Source organism: Blennius ocellaris (genome assembly GCF_963422515.1).
Source record: "Blennius ocellaris genome assembly, chromosome: 2".
NCBI lineage: Eukaryota > Metazoa > Chordata > Actinopteri > Blenniiformes > Blenniidae > Blennius > Blennius ocellaris.
This window is the reverse complement of record NC_137651.1, coordinates 14,206,678-14,214,352: the sequence shown is the minus strand read 5'-3', so window position 1 is coordinate 14,214,352 and position 7,675 is coordinate 14,206,678.

Here is a 7,675-nt window from a genome sequence, read left to right as displayed (position 1 = left end):
GTGCTTTGGGGCTGCTCACCCGGCTACAAAACGCTATATAAGTGAAATCCATTTACCATTTACCAGCTTTACATTTATTTCAATATACAACCTTTTAGATGAAAACATGGTACTGTTGAGGACAAAGAAAAACCTGAAAATCAAATCTTCACTGGCCTCTTAACCATCATTTTAATCAGCTCCACACTTTTTATATGTATCTGCTGTCGCTGCTCATAAAACTGTACACCAGGTCAGAGTAGTTCAAACCCCCACTGAGCTGAAAAAGCACCATACAGACTAGTGCATTATTATCATTTATGTCATTGCTTGTCTATCTGTCGCTTGTGAAGAACTACATATCAAGACAAACAAACCCTGAAAGGTACTTAGAGTATGAAATGCAAGTAAAATAGAGGCAATAGAAAGATCTGTCATGTTTAATTCGAAGACGTTATGTTTGAATTAAAGCACAGTGAACTCCTATGCAATAATGTCATACGTACATGTTTATTACAAGCTTCAGGAAAGGAAGTCAAAATCAATCCCTTTATTAAAAGAAGATGAAAGTTGTGGTTATTTTACCCTCCACTGAATCCCGAGAATGAAGTCCTCATCCCCACAGCAAATGAAGCTCTTTATACACATGCTGCTGCATGTGACTGAGCTCTAAAAATGTTCGAGAGCACAGAGCTCACCGTGCAAGAAAACTCAGGTCTTTCATATGAAGCACTGGCATACATGCAGGAATGTATGTACAAAACCAATTACTCACTAGCGCACAGAAATGCAGACATTAAAACTGGCTGGTATTTTAGGAGTCCATTCAGGCCACTTTAACGAGACATGCTTGTCATAGTGGCACTAGTTATTTTAGGCAACATGCTGCTCTCGGAAACAGAGGGAGAAAGAGAGAGAAACATCTTCACAGGTAGTCTGACTTGTTAGATCACAAAGAGAATGATGTCTGTGTGCTTTGTTCTTCAGCATGAAGGGATATCGAGAGTGTGTGTAACACAATTAGGGTGCAAACAGATCCCAAGCTGTGCTGAAGGAAACTTCAATAGATGAGAGAAATTCCTGGTGCCACTATACTTGAGCTCGGACAGGAAACCTTTTAATGGGCCAAACCATTGCAGTATTCCCTCGAGCACCTTTGGGCCATTAACAGCTCATCTCGAGGTGTCAGTTACTTGGTTACATCATCGGTTTCCTAGTTGGTCTTTCAGTTCTTTTTTTTTTTTTTTTTTAACCTCACAAAAAAAAAGCACATAGGTCTTTTCTTGTACAATTGTGATAGAGTGCACAAAGAGAAGACACAAAACCTTCCTTGCGTCCATGCAAAAATATTTATTTCAATGCTTGACTTTGTCACAGGATGAATATCATCAAGTGATACTTGGAAATAATTGGGACAGGAAGATTTATTTTTCACGGTGCAAGAGAGCTGTGAGGGTACATGCTGGCTGCAGGTAGCTCCCCATTGATGTCATCCTTATCTCTTACTTGCTTTTAAAAGTCATTTATTCACATTGTTTGACAGGTTGTTGAATATGGCAATGCAGATACAGTTCACGCACACAGTTCATGCAGTGCAGGGCAGGTGCTGTGGTTTGTCCTGAGATTAAACATCATATGGGAAGCAACCAGGGCACGACATGTATTTTCAAGCATGTTTAGCCATTATGACTCTCACAAACCATGTCTATTCTTGTTGTTACCGCACACACACAGAGTTTTCCATCTGTTATGTTGTGTCATCGGCGTGAATTGTAAGAGACATATTACGACCCGCTAATTTTGCGTTATTATGAGGATTTTCCTAGTATTCATGTGGCTGTGAGAACAGCCCACTTGCTCCTTCATTTATGTAATTTAATCTGACACAAGAAAACAATTAGTCACAAAAAGAAAAAGTCCTGGCAGAGCTCAGTGGTGGCATAAGAGACACACAGAACAAGTTTCGTTCTGAAAGAATGGCACAAGCTGAGTCACAGAACAAGACACCTGCCGGGCGTTGAAGTGACGCATATCCCGAACTTTAGTCATATAAAACAAACAGACTCAGGTCACACACTCCTTTCTGTCATTTGAGGGAAGTCAAACAGCGGAGGAGGAAATATTCTGAACCTTTGCTCACAGCAGTCTTACAATTCCAACACTGTAAGTGTTGCTTTCAAAAAAGTCAATCCTGGTTGAAGAGCAGCAAAACTTAGTTAACTCATCATGTGTAGTCATACAAAATAAATCTGCCACATGCTCTTCTTTCTTGATTAAAATCCAAAGATTTACCCATCGTGATCGTATTAAAAGAGACAAAATTGCTGACCGTAATGACGGTAATTTTCCAGAGAGACTTTCATTATTGTTCATGGCACACACGGGTTCCACTGCCGGTCCAACGCCAATTACTTCAATCAGGGTATTTTTATATTTCCATGCCGTGGAATGGTTTTGTGTGTGAAGTAGGCGTGTGGAGGCTGAAGGCCTGTCACCGGTGTTAACTGATCTGCCTGCAGTAATTGTGTTGTGTGCAGGCATGTGAGCAGATAAGAGTCAGACGGTGGAGGCTGGAACACTTCACCTTTACCCTGTTTGTTTGTACAATCAGTTAACCGTCCGATTGATTTGGGAGTGAGTGTGGGCACGGTGGGGTTGAGGACAGACGGTAGATTGTGGTCCTGTTCCTGACAGCATCCGTCTGGCTTCCCTGACCTTTCACCTCCTTTTCTGGGTGGGACGTATACAGACGTTTATCCAGAAAGAACATGTTTGTGTACTTCGATTTCAAACCTGAGAATGATCCTGTAAATCCATGTGCCTGTAAATATATTTCACGAAATAACCATTAAATGAAAATTTGTGTGTGTTACATTATGTGAAACTCTGCAATTTTGCAATATTGTGGTGATGTTCCTTTAAGTCGTTACCTTTCACCTATTATTACAAGAGCGCTCCTTCCCAGATGTATTAAAGGATCATCACAGTACTTGTTGTTTCATGTATTGCGATCACTCACTGACCTTTGTGAGACAACAACCGAGCTTCAGTTGGCAGGCAGGTATCTTTTATAGGGCGTCCTCTTAGACAAGTCAGAACTTGAACAATGGGACGTCGTTATGCATGTCAGCGGAGGAGGAATGTTCAGGATCCGTCGGTATGCAACCAAGCAATTATTCTCATATACGTCAGCAGTGTCCTCAGCAGCAAGCCTGTAATTTCCCAATTACTAACCCACACCGGTGGTGCTTTTTACGGATCAGTGGCGGTTGTGAACATGGTTGTGCACATTTCTCTTGATCTTTGATGGCTTGACCTGCGGCCGGTGGCAGGTACAGGGTAATAATTATTCTATTAAATCACCAATACATTTTGTGTGAATTATTGTGCCACTCAGATTCATTTGCTGGGATTTTATTTTCAAGAATATGAAAAGACTGAATCATTCATCTGACTGATTTAAGTAATTGTTTATGGTGTATACTGCTTCCTATGTGATGCATGTTACATACAAGCCACAAATCCTTTGCCTTAGTTACAGCCTGATGTGTTTGCTTGGTTTGAATTTTGTGCTTGAGAGACCAGCCCTTCTTTGAAATCCACCCTTTAGAAACGGTTTGGCTCAGCAGGCTCCTCTGCAAACGGCGAAACTGATGCCGGAAGGCAGCAGAGCACGGTAAGTTCCTAAAAAAAATACTTCTGGTAAAACAGGCAAGAAAGGGAAGCTGACTCAACACCCAGTCAGTAAACATTACACTCCCTTATGGTAATGTGACAGATCAGCTCCACAGAACAGGGTTCAATTTCCTAAATATTCAAAAGAACACTGAGACAAGCATAAAGAAAATGACTCATATCTCTTTTATGGCTGGTTGAAACGAAGTTGAGTCCCAACAAGTTCCAAGGTGATATGAAATATAATATGTTTTCAATCATGAATCACTATTGGGTGTAACACATTGCCTCTGAGATTGTTTAATGTTCAGGACAACTGCACAACCACCTTCAGCAAATACACATCAATTACAAAATATACGACACAACTTAAGCAATAATCCTTTTTTTCAATGAAACAAAGCAGGTGCATGACAGACTTAATACATACTGATGACAGTGTGCTGTAACAAAGTTTGAGTGAATACAGAATAAGGCAGTGTGTATTTAGCGTCAGTTATATATGAGTGAAGTGGTGCTGATGTGTCATGTAACATATTAATGTAAAGATGTATTTTCCCATGATTACCTAATAGGGTGCTGTGTAATTGAAAAAGACTATTCAGATAAATTACTGGCATAAGACAGGGTGGAGGACAGAGATTTCACGGTTTCTGTTCACATTCTTGACAACGTCAGTACTGGTGTAATTGCAGCCTCAAAAGTTTCCTATCATATGAAACTTACAGGTCTGACTCGGGTCAAGCTGGGACATTTTCAAGAGGAGCTGCTTTAAGTGAAACTGTTCGGAAACATTCTCTGATGAAATCATCTTTCCACCATCACCAATGTCTGCTCATATGGGATGATGGGAATTGCAAAATATATCCAAAATCCAAAATAAACTCCAGTAATATGGCTCCGGAAAAATATTATTATATTTCAGGTTGTTGTCGCATCAATATTTTAAATGGTAATGTATAGGTATCCTTACTCAAAATGTTGTTGTTTTTTCACAATGGAAAAAAAAAAATCATTGCTCTGCTGCTTTTTTTGCACATTAAGTCAATTTGTATTCAACTGTGAACTTAAAAGTTAGAATAGAATACAATTGGGGGGGTCAACGTGTTCAGCAGCACAATATAATGATCATAGTAAAAATAAAAATGCACAATTACAGTGTGACACAGCAGTAACAGATACGTAAGTAATGAAGACATAATAAGAAGAAACAATTCAATAATATGCTAAATAAGTAATTAAAATATCATGAAACATAAGTGAGGCAGCACATGTACATAAGAGTGGCACACAAAAATATCACTGATTGTGAAATTATCTGATGGTTACTGAGCAGAGGATTGTCAGCATTTCATTGTAACCTTTAACCTGAACCTTGTGCGACCTTCAATAACGGTTGCCAGAGTCCAGATGCTTTCCCATATACTGTACATTGAAGACAAATACATTGACAATATCATGTAGCTGCTTTTAAACATTGTTGCTGCTTTTGTGTAAACACTGCCATGAACAGGATGAACAATAAATCATGAGCAATACGACAATATACATCTCAGCTTGAGACATATAAAGGATGATCCCTTATTCTTGGACGGGGACCAAAAATAAGCTTAAGTCTTAAAGTTGTTGAAGTGTCTTCAACCAACAGTATTTCCATGTGTCCAAACATACAAACATCCTGGGCCTCCACAGTTCAAACAACAATTTAAAAAACATTATCCCAAGAGCAAACCGTGCATAATTCTGAAATATCTAAACAGCACAGAAGACATGCTCTTGCACTGAAACAAACAATGAAAGCCAATGCACAAAAACAAGTATTTGTAATTCCGTTTTCCATCTCAGAATCATTAATGTCTCCCGAAGACTCCATACTACTTGAAACTTGTGAAACGTCCCATCATAGCACCCATGAAAAAACACCTTTATATTCATTGAGTGGTCAGCAGCGTCCATCCAATATGCAAATGTATGACTGTCAGCCCCTGCATAACAGACGTAACAGGCAAGAAGCAAAACGTAAATGACACAATGTATGTAAGTTATATTTTGTCCTGGCCCAGTTCTATTGTGTCTGTATTTTTTTTAATAATGCCTACACTGGTTTCAGATGCTGCATGTGAGTGTCTTTATTTTTTTAAGTCAAAATGATTAATTGTGATCATTACTAGTGTGTGGAGTTTAGACTATTTTGGTGTCCCCTGCAGCACATGGTGCCTGTTTAAAGGGCGATTGTATCAGCAGGGCTGACTATGTAATTTTCTTAAAAGTACTTTGCAAAGCTGCTTTCTCCAAAATGTCATCAACGCAATCCTACTATATCACATTGTTCGTAAACAATTGACAGGAACTTGTCAATCAAAAAAAAAGAAGAACAAGAAAATATTGGTGCAACAAACTATATAATGTGGAGGGAGTTTGGCTGGGAAGTCAAAATGAGATACTTTAACACTCAAAATACAGGGCTACTTCTGATCTATTCCAGTAGGGGATTTTACACACATTCTAGTTAGAATTCTTCTACTAATAGCAAAGAAAACAATAACAGCATCCTAGCAAAACACTACTAAAAAAGCAACTACTTCAACTGTTACATGTTTAGATAATACAAAAGCGCATTTTGGCTGTAAAAGTGTTGATTTATGATTAAAAACCTTTATCCACTAGTGAATTTAGAAGATGTACTGTATTCCCAAAAACATGCACTGGGGATTGCTTGACTACTCTATTCAAATTCAGTTTTTCAACGTTTAACTGTTACCTTATTTGTTCAAGTCTTCTTTATCTTTGTTACATTTCATATGCAAATATTGGCTGTTTTACCTCATTTTGACAACTTACAGTTGGAGTGTTATCGCCTACACAATGTGGCTGGAAGATTGTTGGCCCCACATCTCCAGGGGTCTAATCCCATGATCCGTGTCTGCTCTTTTGTTATGGTAGTTTCAAATGATGTACCTTATTCTATTGTGTGTTGAGTTTTTAATCAATGTCATTATCAAAAAATTGGAGGATGGATGTGACATGAGAACTTTAAAAAGCAGCATTAAAACACTTTAGCATCTTTAAAGCTCCTTTCTTACATTCAGATAGCAAACACATTGTCATAACAATGAATGCTTTTACCACTTTTATTTATTTGCACAAAAACAAGAAAGGACAAGGAGATGCCTACTGCATCTGTGATTTCACACAGCAAGCCAGCTTTCTTGAACAGACAGACATGGCAGATTATGTATGGAGTCTTATCTGGCCAGTTTATTCATTCATGCAAATAGAGTAACAAGCCCCTTTCACTCCCATAGTTGTTTGCAACGTCGCTGCATACCCATTGTTAGCTCCAGTATCTTGCAGCCCTGGGCGGGATAAAGTAGCATAGAGGGTGAATAGTATGGTTCACCCTCTATGCCATGATTGTAAGTCTTATTTAATAAATTAGTACTTTGGATTTTTTTTTCTGGCTCATGTCAGAAACATCCACCTCGGACGGTTCCTGTGTCTAAAACATCCCAGGTCGTGCTTGCATGTCCGAAACATCCGAGTCCGAAAGGTCTGTCCACTCTTGAAACTTGGCTGGAAAGCAATCAGTTTGACATAGAACACATCTTTCAGGATGTTAGATGTTCCAACATGTTCTTTTATAAAATAGGAAATGTGTCAAAGTGTGCTGCACGGTGGGTTAGTAGTTACCACTCTTGTCTCACAGTAAGAAAGCCGTAGGATCAAATACCGGTTTGGCCTTTCTGTGCGTGTTCTCTCCACGTGTGCGTGGGTTTCCTCTGGTTTCTCCGTTACCGCCCACGGTCCAAAAAACATGCATGTGAAGTTAAGTGGTGTCCCTAAATGATGATAGGTGTTAATGTGTCTGGTAAAGACATTTCTCTGTGTGTTTGCTCTGTGATCGACTGGTGACCTGTCCAGGGTGTATCCTGGTCTTTATTGTACGGTAAATGAGAGTTGAGAGAAAATTCTGAATTAACTTATCTGGTAAAATAAAAGTAAAATACATTTGGGATTGGCT